Raw genomic sequence first — 14,858 nt, 5'->3', positions numbered from 1 at the left:
GACCGAGAAGGGCGTGGGTGGCGGGGCGTGGTGGAGAGGTTAGCGAGGGAGAGAGAGAGGCGTGCGAGAGAGAGGGGCGAGTGGTGGGGTACCGCGTTTGGTTAGCGACGGGGATTTTGTTAACGATGATTTTCATTAACAGATGTTTTAGGCAATGGCATGGTGAGTAATTAAAGCGTAAAACGCGTTTAGTATGCTTGAGGGATGTAGACCATCAGTTTGCGGGTTTTGATGGATAGGATGATCTGGTTCTCCGTCCTCTCTTTCTTTTATAATGGTAATAGATGAGAGCAAATTTTGTTTATTTTTGAGAAGGTTTGTTTACGTCAATCAAGTAGCAGATCATCTATGTATTATATCCAATTTTGCTCTACACTGGTACAAACAGTTCTCATTTTAATGATTGGAATTAGTAACCGAGAGAAGTCGAGAGAGATCTAGGGAGAAATCCTATTTCCCGGCCTATTAGCACATTGGGCACAAATCTTTTTTTCGTCCCCTTTCTATTATTAATTTCATTTTAATTTCATGGACATTTTCCCAAATTCGTGAATATCTTTAAAACATGACCTTTTTAATAAAAATTGTGAATTTATTTTTGAATTTGTAAACTGTTTCATAATAAATGAATAATTTTTAAATCTGAGGGCAGTTTTAAAATTCATGCATTTTTATAAATGTTTTTGTAAATTCTTGAACATGTTTTCAAATTTAATAGCATGATTTTAATTTGTGAGTATTTTTAAGGTAAAGACATTTTAAAATTGACAGAGATTTTTATTTGGCCTTTTTCTCAAAATTATGAAGAAATACCGGTAGGGGCTTTTTTTCATTGAGCCAGCAGCAACAGAAGAGATAAAACAAAAACAAGCGATGGTAGAGCGTGGGCGATCGAGGTAGCACCGCGTTGCCTCTTTAACCAGATTTGGCAGCCCATCTTGATGACTATTCCCGGCTGTCGTGGCACACATCGAAGACGAAATCGATGGACGGGGCCGGAGGACGCCGCCGCCGTCTCCACCGCAAATCGTCGCCATCGCCTTCTTCACCGCATCATCGCTGTCCCCTCTGTTTCCAGTTCCACTCGCCGTCCGTCAGGTATATATCCTCCTAGCACGCCGGAATCCTGCCTTTTTCTCTTCCCCGTCCCTCCATGTATTTCCATGGCTTCTCTCATCTCACCACACCAAGAACCATTAGGCCTTGTTTGGTACTAGGGGTTTTGAGAGGATTGCTGGGGATAATCCCCACGGGGATTGGGTGAAACCCCAACCTTCACCCAATCCCTTTAAATCCCCATTTATCCCCAATTCACTGGGTAGGGGTAGTGTATTGGGTATTGAGAAAAATGCACTAAAACTTGGGGATATGTGGGGAAATGTGGGGATAAAACATGTTAAATACACTAGAACCAAACGGTGTTTTGGGATATGTGGGGATTTAGGGGTTTGATCGGGATAATCTCCACCAATTCCCTAAAATACACTAGTACCAAACAAGGCCTTAGGAGGATTAGGAATAGAAACACTGGGCGGCGGCACAACATCAAACATTACTTTTTAATTGATACGAATGGAAATAGATCCAGATTACTTTTTTCTTGGAGATGCAACGACCCAGAGACCATCACATTACGCATGCTGTCCAGCTAAATAGCTGCATAAGAGACCCAGCGACAGAGACAACGTCATCTGCTTGGATCTCTTCTGCGTGAAGCCATCTTACATTGTTTCCTGAAAAACTCACTGCATTCCCTAATTTGTGTTTCCACTATGTTTAAGGTTAGGCTGGAGGAGGCAATTTCACAAGACAAGCACTATTGGATTTGATTGTTATTATTATCCAGGTTACAATAGGATATTAGATGCAACTCCAATGTTGTCGATATCTTGCCGTGTTTTATCGTGTCACTAGGATTTTGTATGTTCTAATTGAACACGACTTCGTGCTTATTACAGCTAGCCTATTATGAATTTTGTACTGATCACTCTGTTATTTGTCCGTTATCCAGTTCATTCTTCTCATACATGTCTTTAATACGTGATCTGTAATCTGTTGCAGGGAAAATGCTATTACTTGCAAGGAAAGGGCATCTACTACATTTGTGTCACCGCCACCCCACCATGCACATATTGCAAGGTTGGGCGGACCTCCCGGAGGGTCTTTTGGGTTCCACCATTGCTCGGTTGGGCCTGGTCTCGTTCTCTGATCTTGTTGCCTTTTCTGCTACCTGTCGCTCTTGGTGTGCCGCCTTCTCCACCTTCATACCACTGCTCCCACCTCTCCTTCTCCAGCCTGATGTCCCTATGTGCTTTCCTTGTCGTCCTCCCATGATCAGCAACCTGTGTACCATGCCATGCCACTAATATAGCAAACCAAGACACCTACCAGTGCTGTCAGATTCCCTTAGATAGTATTTTTGGTGATAACTAGCAAGATGTCCGTGCGTTGCACGGAACATCAAGATGCATTTACATGAGTAGTTTATCTTGTGGGAGATAAGGATGAACGAGGGAAGACATTATTTGCAAATGTGATGAGGGGTGCGGGTATCTTTCTGCAAAATTACCATAGTTTACTTCCTATCCGTCAGACATAGATCGGACGGCCTATATTGCAGGATGGCAGGCACACCATCATCACCAACTCTGTTTTTTATAAGAGTAGAGACAATACCCCACCAAGTCCTCTAGAAGGGTTTTGCTTCAATGGTGCTGCCTATGGTCATCGCATTTTTTCAAGAGATAAATCATGCCTCATTGTTGATGTGTTCACAGGTGTTAGTGTCTCATCCCCACAACTACTGGTTGTTAAGGACACCGAGCTCTTCTATGCTGCCCTCACTGCTCATCTAGCATCACCTAACTCACATCTCATTGTCGATATCGGATCACGCAATTTGTTTTGGCGTGTTGGTAGTCAATATTGGGTGGGACGTTCTCCTGTTGATGGACCAATAAAGCAAATTGTGGTTTTCAAAGGGCATGTCTTTGGCATCGATAATGATCTCAAACTCTTCAATGCGTAATTGACACCCCGGATTCACATACAAGAAATACCAGTTATGGAGTCAAGCATGATTAAAAAATGGCATCATTCTAATGGATGGTTGGTGACTTGTGGTGATATGCTTCTCTTGGTGGCCTTGCGGGGACCTATTATAGTAACAGCGGTAACCTTCGAAGTCTTCTGCCTTGACCTATCGACTGAACCTGCATCATGGCTGAAGGTGGAGAAGCTAGAGAATTGGGCAATATTCATTAGCATCGATAAGAGAAGTCAGGGATTGTATTGCATGAACCCGGAGATATGGGGAGGGAGGAGCAACTACATATATTGCGATAATCATGACTCTAAACGTTGGGTTGCACTAGAGTTGGGCAAGCCAGTGCAGGGAGATGGCTCCACCTCGACATTCAATCCAAACGTCTTCATATTCACGGGTCGTAACAGTAGGGTGCAACCTATGTGGGTTGTCCCTAGCATGCTCTCCTTGTGCCGGTGATTGTGATGACGCATAGCTGCTGGGTTTTATTTGCAGCAGGTCCTCTAAAGATTTCTCAGAATCTCTCTAACTTTGATAGTTTCCGATCAACGAACTGGTAACTTGGGCTTAAGAGACAAAGAGAAGAACTAGGGTTCCTCCCCACCCCCACACCCCATCCCCATTACCTAATCTCTCTCAAATTCAACCCTAAGAAGGCGTTTTTGGTGTGATTTTGACGCCTGGAGGTAAATCTCCCACACCCATCTCAAAATCTCTTAGTACTTTCTCCTTATTTGTCCGATTTTGGTCATTTGTGTGAAAATCTAGTTCATCTCCTATAGATCTTAATCCGTGGATTTATGGCAATATAGTTGATATTTGGGTTGTTGTGATGGTTTGTGATCACAAGTCGGCATGTATCTATGGATGATTTATACTTTGGTGACAGAAATTTCCTTGTTATGATTTGTAAGTACGGATGCACTTTAGGGTATGTAACGGAAACAAGTGATGTAATGCAATAGTTGAATGAGAACGAGTGATTTCTATGTATAATACTTTTATGAAGGATGTATCGATGATTTGTATGTGTTTAACTATTTATAGATGCAAGCCTAGTAAGTAATCTACTTGCTGGTTTGTATATGTATGTTGGAAAACATATTTAGTTAATGAAAATGATGTCTTTGGGTGATAGGTATCGATAATTTGTTATATTGGCTCAGTGTTAAAATGTCAATGCATTCATATCCTAAGAGCAATGTCGTGTACACATTTTGAAATCATTTTCGCCATTTAGTCTAAAATTTAAGGTTCAAAACTCTAGAATAAATAGATGTGGTGGGTTTTGTGACCGACAAACATTCACTAGATAAACATTGTATGGCTAGGATAACATCACATAGCATATTTTTATCTGGCTAAGATTTATAAAAAAAAGATTTCAAATGAAATGAAACACCCAACATAAAAGGAAATAAGAAGTTTTCTAATACGTAGACATATAATAGATCTCAAGATCAACCTATGCTTATACATTGTTATAGCATGCTATTTTGTTTGTTTTCTTGTCATTTCTTCATCGACACATTGTTTTGATTTGCTTATCTTGAATTTACTATGTTTTGTAGAGAATTCACTGTGATGCAAAGGCATAGCAAATCTTGTGTCTCACTGTCTAGACTCCACAATTGGGCAGATCTCCCAAATGATCTGTTGTGATCTATTTTCTCCCATTTAGGCTCACTCTGTGACCTTGTCACCTTTTTGCAACCTGGCACTCTTGTCATGTTGCATTCGCCTCATACCCATCCAAATCTACTTTACGCACCTTATTTCCACCTCTCCTCATTGAACCCAACATCCGTGTTCGTGTTCCTCATCCTCCATGTAACAAATATCATCGCAACTTACGAACATGTAAGGTTATTGATCTAGCCAACCAAAATGCCACCCTTCACTGCCATATAGATGAAGAAGCTATGCAAACAATGCATTGTGTTGGCCCTTCCTATGGTCAACTCATCTTCTACAATCCTGGATATTGTCTTGTTGTTGATCCTTTTAGCGGTACCAAGGTTTCACCTCCACGTCTCACATTCTGCGATAACTACTGGAAGCTCAAGTGACCCATGATTCCATTTGAACACTAAATGATAGATCTCCAACAATTAATTACTAAGTCTTACTACAGTGCCATTCTAACAACTCCCCTTGAATCACCAAATCACATTTGCTTGCTAGCACCGGTCTCTCCCTATTTAGTTGGCTAGCTGGAAGTGATACTTGGTTCAAATTCCACTTTTCTGGTGTACATATAATCTAGATTGTGGATTTCAATGGCCACTTCATTGACATGGATCTTCGTCGACACATATACACACTGGAGATGTATGGCCAGCTCGGCATGCAAGAGATAACAACTGACTGGCCCCCTTATTGGACCGATAACTGCCTAGACCTATCTAAAACATCATGGCTAGTGGTATGCGGTGACATGATTCTCATGGTTGTCCATTTTTGCACGAGTATTTAGCATAATGACATTGTGCCAATGATCCGCACACTCCATCGCCACGACATGTCAACCAAGCCTACAAAATGGGTGGAGATGGGAAAGTTGGACAACTGGGCCATCTTCACGGGGAGTGATATGAGGGGTGCGTCATTTTCTTGTATGAACCCAAAACATTGGGGAGGGAGGAGCAGTCGAGCAAATGTTTGTATGTTGCCCGTTTCTCTCCATGTTGGTCTGTGTATGGGCTAGGAAATGAGCCAAATCCATCTGTTGACCATGTCCATCAGCATTACATGATCTGGTGCCACATGATGCAACCCCTTTGGGTGTACCCCAGCATGTTCTATTCAAATAGTCCATAAATCATCAGGTGCAACTACAACTTGCTGATTAGCTATAAGGTCGATCTTCTTCGAAGATTTCCGCTTGCAACACCAACTCAGATAGGACTGTGGAGATGTTCATCATGATATTAGCACTCGGAATTTAAGGAGGTGTTTATTGTGGTGGTATTATTTCTTAGGGCGAACCTTCTATAGTTACTTTCCATTTGTGATGTTTAGTGTTGCACTCAATAGACGTTTAATGCTTATACATATTTATCGCTTCATTTTCCTTTGCTGTTTTTTTTTATTTGTGATATTTAATGCTGCACTCGATAGATTGTTGTACTTTTAACGATGTATCACCTCATTTTCATTTGTTGTAACTTTTTAGTTTGAAGCATCTTGCTATTTCTGGGACAAAATCATGTTTATACATGATATGCCTCATGCCCCATATATTATTGGTCGAAAAGCCATTATTGTGTTGCGGATTATTACAGGAGTTGCATTACCTTGTTAAGAGTAGCAATCCTTTTAGTGAACTTCTTGCTGAATCGAAGTATATCCATCGTATCATCGATGCTCGTAGTAAACTATAAGGTATTGTGTTGATGTTCGATAACTCGCCTCTTGAAGTATATTTGTGTGCATATGTTACTGATGACCAAACGCATGGTTAGCTTGTTTTTTCTTTTGACAATAACTATTATCAAGAGAGAATGGCTTCTATACCATTGACAACCTCTGCAATGGCTTATTTACCATCCAACAAAGGCTCCTGTGCTTATATACCAAACACAAACAAATTCTAGTGCGTATATGCCACTAGCAGTTAGTCTAGTGTTATCTCGGTATGGTAAGTGGCCAAAATGACTGTCTTGCCCTCAATGGCAAATAATCAACAACTATTAAACATGTCCAGAAAAAATTGACAGCATTTCCCCTCTATTTTCAGCATTCCAGCAAAAATAGAGTGACTATCTAACATATGTATTTACCCATGAGGCGTCGCCTGGAGAGCGTCGAAGATGCGGTGGGCATGAAGCTTTGAGGGACAGCGGCACGGCAGCGGCGACAGGGGCTGTGGTGGCGCCGGCGGAGGTTCCTCCATTGCGTCTCGCTGGGCCGTCGTTGCGCGTGCGTGCATGGAGATTGGGGAAGGTCGGGTGCATGCGTGGAGTCGTGGAGATAGGGAGGGTCGGGTCCGTGCGTGAGTTGAATTTTGTTTTTGTTTATTTTTATCTAAAGTGAGGGTAAAATTGGATTTTGTGAGAAAACTGACAGGAAAACGGAGACACGGTAATGGCAGACTAACGGCCATGACAAATAAGCAATATAATTTGTCTGCATTGGGAGGTAAGAACAAGAGCCTTGTTGGCTGGCAAATGAGCCAGTGCAGATGTTGTCGATGGTATAGAAGCAATTTTCTCATTATTTAACTCTCTTCACTGCCACTTCTTGACGGCACCCAAATCTAACCTTCTTCCCTTTCCGACCTCTCGTTGAACAATAAATATATTTCCCCTTTTCTTTTAATTCCGTTCTCTGGTGATGTAGTATGTGGTGTGAGCATCCCAAATTCGCTATGGAGTACGGTTAATTTAATTGGTGTAATGTGGCCAATTCCAGTGTGATACGATAATAAACATATGAGTTGCTAATCAGGTGATAGCCTGCTTTCATTGTATTGAATGGAATAAATTTCTGATAGCAAGAACATGAAGGAAATATGCCCTAGAGGCAATAATAAAGTTATTGTTTATTTCCTTATATCATGATAAATGTTTATTATTCATGTTAGCAATTGCCGCATTTTATGAAATCTGGCAAATGGATAAACAAAATTGGATTCCTTAATCGATTTATTAAAGAAGAGTTGTATATGATACAACCAGAAGATTTTGTCAATCCTAAAGGTGCTAACAAAATATGCAAGCTCCAGCGATCCATCTATGGACTGGTGCAAGCATCTCGGAGTTGGAATATACGCTTTGATAAGTTGATCAAAGCATATAGTTTTATACAGACTTGCGATGAAGTCTGTATTTATAAGAAAGTGAGTGGGAGCACTACAACATTTCTGATAAGTATATGTGAATGACATATTGTTGATCGGAAATAATGTAGAATTATTCTCCAAAGCATAAAGGAGTGTTTGAAAGGAATTTTGCAAAGAAAGACCTCGGTGAAGCTGCTGACATATTGAAGATCAAGATCTATAGAGATAGACCAAGACGCTTGATAAGTTTTTTTTCAATAAGTACAAACCTTGACAAGATTTTGAAGTAGTTCAAAATGGAGCAGTCAAAGAAAGAGTTCTTGCCTATGTTACAAGGTGTGAAGTTGAGTAAGACTCAAAGCCCGACCACGGCAGAAGATAGAAATAGAATGAAAGTCATTCCCTATGCCTCGGCCATAGGTTCTATAAAGTATGCCATGCTATGTACCAGATCTATTGTATACCCTACACTGTGTTAAGTAAGGGAGTACGATAGTGATCTAGGAGTAGATCACTGGACAGTGGTCAAAATTATCCTTAGTGGAATAAGGATATGTTTCTCGATTATGGAGGTGACAAAAAGGTTCGTCGTAAAGGGTTACGTCGATGCAAGTTTTGACACTGATCCAGATGACTCTAAGTCTCAATCTGGATACATATTGAAAGTGGGAGCAATTAGCTAGAGTAGCTCTGTGCAGAGCATTGTTGACATAGAAATTTGCAAAATACATACGGATCTGAATGTGGCAGACCCGTTGACTAAACTTCTCTCACAAGCAAAACATGATCACACCTTAGTACTCTTTGGGTGTTAATCGCATAGCGATGTGAACTAGATTACTGAATCTAGTAAACCCTTTGGGTGTTGGTCACATGAAGATGTGAACTAATCACATAAAGATGTGAACTATTATTGTTAAATCACATGGTGATGTGAACTAGATTATTGACTCTAGTACAAGTGGGAGACTGAAGGAAATATGCCCTAGAGGCAATAATAAAGTTATTATTTATTTCCTTATATCATGATAAATGTTTATTATTCATGCTAGAATTGTATTAACCAGGAAACATAATACATGTGTGAATACATAGACAAACAGAGCGTCACTAGTATGCCTCTACTTGACTAGCTCGTTAATCAAAGATGGTTATGTTTCCTAACCATGAACAAAGAGTTGTTATTTGATTAACGGGATCACATCATTAGATGAATGATCTGATTGACATGACCCATTCCGTTAGCTTAGCACCCGATCGTTTAGTATGTTGCTATTGCTTTCTTCATGACTTATACATGTTCCTATGACTATAAGATTATGCAACTCCCGTTTGCCAGAGGAACACTTTGTGTGCTACCAAACGTCACAACGTAACTGGGTGATTATAAAGGAGCTCTACAGGTGTCTCCAAAGGTACATGTTGGGTTGGCGTATTTCGAGATTAGGATTTGTCACTCCGATTGTCGGAGAGGTATCTCTGGGCCCTCTCGGTAATGCACATCACTTAAGCCTTGCAAGCATTGCAACTAATGAGTTAGTTGTGGGATGATGTATTACAGAACGAGTAAAGAGACTTGCCAGTAACGAGATTGAACTAGGTATGGGATACCGACGATCGAATCTCGGGCAAGTAACATACCGATTACAAAGGGAACAACGTATGTTGTTATGCGGTCTGACCGATAAAAGATCTTCGTAGAATATGTAGGAGCCAATATGAGCATCGAGGTTCCGCTATTGGTTATTGACCGGAGACGTGTCTCGGTCATGTCTACATTGTTCTCGAACCCGTAGGGTCCGCACGCTTAAGGTTACGATGGCAGTTATATTATGAGTTTATGCATTTTGATGTACCGAAGGTTGTTCGGAGTCCTGGATGTGATCATGGACATGACGAGGAGTCTCGAAATGGTCGAGACATAAAGATTGATATATTGGAAGCCTATGTTTGGATATCGGAAGTGTTCCGGGTGAAATCGGGATTTTACCGGAGTACCGGGAGGTTACCGGAACCCCCCGGGAGGTATATGGGCCTTTGTGGGCCTTAGTGGAAAAGAGAAAGGGGCAGCCCAAGATGGGCCGCGCGCCCCTCCCCTCCCTTGGTCCGAATAGGACAAGGAGAGGGGGCCGGCCCCCCTCTCTCTTTTCCCCCCTCCGCGAATCCTATTCCAACTAGGATTGGGGGGGGGGGGGAATCCTACTTCCAGAGGGAGTAGGACTCCTCCTGGCGCGCCTCTCCTAGGCCGGCCGCACCCCCCCTTGATCCTTTATATATGGAGGAAGGGGAACCCCAGAGAGACACAAGTTGATCCACGTGATCATACTCTTAGCCGTGTGCGGTGCCCCCTTCCACCATAGTCCTCGATAATATTGTAGCGGTGCTTAGGCGAAGCCCTGCGACGGTAGTACATCAAGATCGTCACCACGCCGTTGTGCTGACGGAACTCTTCCCCGACACTTTGCTGGATCGGAGTCCGGGGATCGTCATCGAGCTGAACGTGTGCTAGAACTCGGAGGTGCCATAGTTTCGGTGCTTGATCGGTCGGGCCGTGGAGACGTACGACTACGTCAACCAAACGCTTCGATGTCGATCTACAAGGGTACGTAGATCATACTCTCCCCTCTCGTTGCTATGCATCACTATGATCTTGCATGAGCATAGGAATTTTTTTGAAATTACTACGAAACCCAACAATGGTATCAGAGCCTAGGTTTTATATGTTGATGTTATATGCACGAGTAGAACACAAGTGAGTTGTGGGCGATATAAGTCATACTGCTTACCAGCATGTCATACTTTGGTTCGGCGGTATTGTTGGACGAAGCGGCCCGGACCGACATTACGCGTACGCTTACGCGAGACCGGTTCTCCCGACGTGCTTTGCACATAGGTGGCTTGCGGGTGACAGTTTCTCCAACTTTAGTTGAACCGAGTGTGGCTACGCCCGGTCCTTGCGAAGGTTAAAACAGCACCAACTTGACAAACTATCGTTGTGGTTTTGATGCGTAGGTAAGATTGGTTCTTGCTTAAAGCCCGTAGCAGCCACGTAAAACATGCAACAACAAAGTAGAGGACGTCTAACTTGTTTTTGCAGGGCATGTTGTGATGTGATATGGTCAAAACATGATGCTAAATTTTATTGTATGAGATGATCATGTTTTGTAACCGAGTTATCGGCAACTAGCAGGAGCCATATGGTTGTCGCTTTATTGTATGCAATGCAATCGTGCTGTAATGCTTTACTTTATCACTAAGCGGTAGCGATAGTCGTGGAAGCATAAGATTGGCGAGACGACAACGATGCTACGATGGAGATCAAGGTGTCGAGCCGGTGACAATGGTGATCATGACGGTGCTTCAAAGATGGAGATCACAAGCACAAGATGATGATGGCCATATCATATCACTTATATTGATTGCATGTGATGTTTATCTTTTATGCATCTTATCTTGCTTTGATTGACGGTAGCATTATAAGATGATCTCTCACTAAATTATCAAGAAGTGTTCTCCCTGAGTATGCACCGTTGCGAAAGTTCTTCGTGCTGAGACACCACGTGATGATCGGGTGTGATAGGCTCTACGTTCAAATACAACGGGTGCAAAACAGTTGCACATGCGGAATACTCAGGTTATACTTGACGAGCCAAGCATATACAGATATGGCCTCGGAACACGGGACCGAAAGGTCGAGCGTGAATCATATAGTAGATATGATCAACATAGTGATGTTCACCAATGAAACTACTCCATCTCACGTGATGATCGGACATGGTTTAGTTGATTTGGATCACGTGATCACTTAGAGTATTAGAGGGATGTCTATCTAAGTGGGAGTTCTTAAGTAATATGATTAAATTGAACTTAAATTTATCATGAACTTAGTCCTGGTAGTATTTTGCAAATTATGTTATAGATCAATAGCTCGTGTTGTTGCTTCCCTGTGTTTATTTTGATATGTTCCTAGAGAAAATTGTGTTGAAAGATGTTAGTAGCAATGATGCAGATTGGATCCGTGATCTGAGGTTTATCCTCATTGCTGCACAGAAGAATTATGTCCTTGATGCACCGCTAGGTGACGGACCTATTGCAGGAGCAGATGCAGACGTTATGAACGTTTGGCTAGCTCAATATGATGACTACTTGATAGTTTAGGGCACCATGCTTAATGGATTAGAATTGGGACTTCAAAGACGTTTTGAACGTCATGGAGCATATGAGATGTTCCAGGAGTTGAAGTTAATATTTCAAGCAAATACCCGAGTTGAGAGATATGAAGTCTCCAACAAGTTCTATAGCTAAAAGATGGAGGAGAATCGCTCAACTAGTGAGCATGTGCCCAGATTGTCTGAGTACTACAATCGCTTGAATCAAGTGGGAGTTAATCTTCCAGATAAGATAGTGATTGATAGAATTCTCTAGTCACCATCACCAAGTTAGTAGAACTTCGTGATGAACTATGATATGCAAGGGATAACGGAAACGATTCCCAAGCTCTTCATAATGCGGAAATTGACGAAGGTAGAAATTGAGAAAAACATCAAGTGTTGATGGTAGACAAGACCACTAGTTTCAAGAAAAGGGCAGAGGGAAGAAGGGGAACTTCAAGAAGAACAGCAAGCAAGTTGCTGCTCAAGTGAAGAAGCCCAAGTCTGGTCCTAAGCCTGAGACTAAGTGTTTCTAATGCAAAGGGACTGGTCACTGGAAGCGGAACTATCCCAAGTGATTGGCGGATAAGAAGGATGGCAAAGTGAACAAAGGTATATTAGATATACATGTTATTGATGTGTGCTTTACTAGTGTTTATAGCAACCCCTCGGTATTTGATACTGGTTCAGTTGCTAAGAGTAGTAACTCAAAACAGGAGTTGCAGAATAAACAGAGACTAGTTAAGGGTGAAGTGATGATGTGTGTTGGAAGTAGTTCCAAGATTGATATGATCATCATCACACACTCCCCTATACTTTCGGGATTAGTGTTGAACCTAAATAAGTGTTATTTGGTTTTTGCGTTGAGCATGAATATGATTTGATCATGTTTATTGCAATACGGTTATTCATTAAAATCAGAGAATAATTGTTGTTCTGTTTACATGAATAAAACCTTCGATGGTCATACACCCAATGAAACAAGTTCATTGGATCCCGATCATAGTGATACACATATTCATAATATTGAAACCAAAAAATGCAAAGTTAATAATGATAGCGCAACTTATTTGTGGCACTGCCGTTTAGGTCATATTGGAGTAAAGCGCATGAAGAAACTCCATGCTGATGGGCTTTTGGAATCACTTGATTATGAATCACTTGATGCTTGCGAACCATGCCTTATGGGCAAGATGACTAAAACGCCGTTCTCCGGAACAATGAAGCAAGCAACAGATTTGTTGGAAATCATACATACTGATGTATGTGGTCCGATGAATATTAAGGCTTGCAGCAGGTATCATTATTTTCTGACCTTCACAAATGATTTGAGCAGATATGGGGATATCTACTTGATGAAACATAAGTCTGAAACATTTGAACAGTTCAAAGAATTTCATAGTGAAGTGGAAAATCATCGTGACAAGAAGATAAGGTTTCCACGATCTGATCACGGAGACAAATATTTGAGTTACGAGTTTGGTCTTCAGTTAAAACAATGTGGAATAGTTTCACAAATTCATGCCACCTGGAACACCACAACATAATGGTGTGTCCGAACGTCATAACCGTACTTTATTGGATATAGTGCAAACTATGATGTTTCTTACCGTTTTACCACTATAGTTTTGGGGTTATGCATTAGAGACAGCTGCATTCACGTTAAAAAGGGCACCATCTAAATCCGTTGAGACGACGCCTTATGAACTGTGGTTTGGCAAGAAACCAAAGTTGTCGTTTCTTAAAGTTTGGGGTTGCAATGCTTATGTGAAAAAGTTTCATCCTGATAAGCGCAAACCCAAATCGGAAAAGTGTGTCTTCATAGGATACCCAAAAGGTTACTATTGGGTACACCTTCTATCACAGATCCAAAGGCAAGACATTCGTTGCTAAGAATGGATCCTTTCTAGAGAAGGAGGTTCTCTCGAAAGAAGTGAGTGGGAGGAAAGTAGAACTTGATAAGGTAATTGTACCTTCTCCCTTATTGGTAAATAGTTCATCACAGAAATCTGTTCCTGTGACTACTACACCAATTAGTGAGGAAGCTAATGATGATGATCATGTAACTTCAGATCAAGTTACTACCGAATCTCGTAGGTAAACCAGAGTGAGATCCGCACCAGAGTGGTACGGTAATCCTGTTCTGGAGGTCATGCTACTTGACCATGACGAACCTATGAACTATGAAGAAGCGATGGTGAGCCCAGATTCCGCAAAATGGCTTGAGGCCATGAAATCTGAGATAGGATCCATGTATGAGAACAAAGTATGGACTTTGGTTGACTTGCCCGATGATCGGCATGCAATTGAGAACAAATGGATCTTCAAGAGGAAGACGGACGCTGATAGTAGTGTTACTATCTACAAAGCTAGAATTGTCGCAAAAGGTTTTTGACAAGTTCAAGGTGTTGACTACGATGAGAGTTTCTCACTCGTATCTATGCTTAAGTCTGTCCGAATCATGTTAGCAATTGCCGCATTTTATGAAATCTGGCAAATGGATAAACAAAATTGCATTCCTTAATCGATTTATTAAAGAAGAGTTGTATATGATACAACCAGAAGATTTTGTCAATCCTAAAGGTGCTAACAAAATATGCAAGCTCCAGCGATCCATCTATGGACTGGTGCAAGCATCTCGGAGTTGGAATATACGCTTTGATAAGTTGATCAAAGCATATAGTTTTATACAGACTTGCGATGAAGTCTGTATTTATAAGAAAGTGAGTGGGAGCACTACAACATTTCTGATAAGTATATGTGAATGACATATTGTTGATCGGAAATAATGTAGAATTATTCTGCAAAGCATAAAGGAGTGTTTGAAAGGAATTTTGCAAAGAAAGACCTCAGTGAAGCTGCTGACATATTGAACATC

The sequence above is a fragment of the Triticum dicoccoides genome, chromosome 7A (assembly GCF_002162155.2).
Source record: "Triticum dicoccoides isolate Atlit2015 ecotype Zavitan chromosome 7A, WEW_v2.0, whole genome shotgun sequence".
In the NCBI taxonomy this organism is placed as follows: Eukaryota; Viridiplantae; Streptophyta; class Magnoliopsida; order Poales; family Poaceae; genus Triticum; species Triticum dicoccoides.
This window is presented reverse-complemented; position numbering follows the sequence as displayed.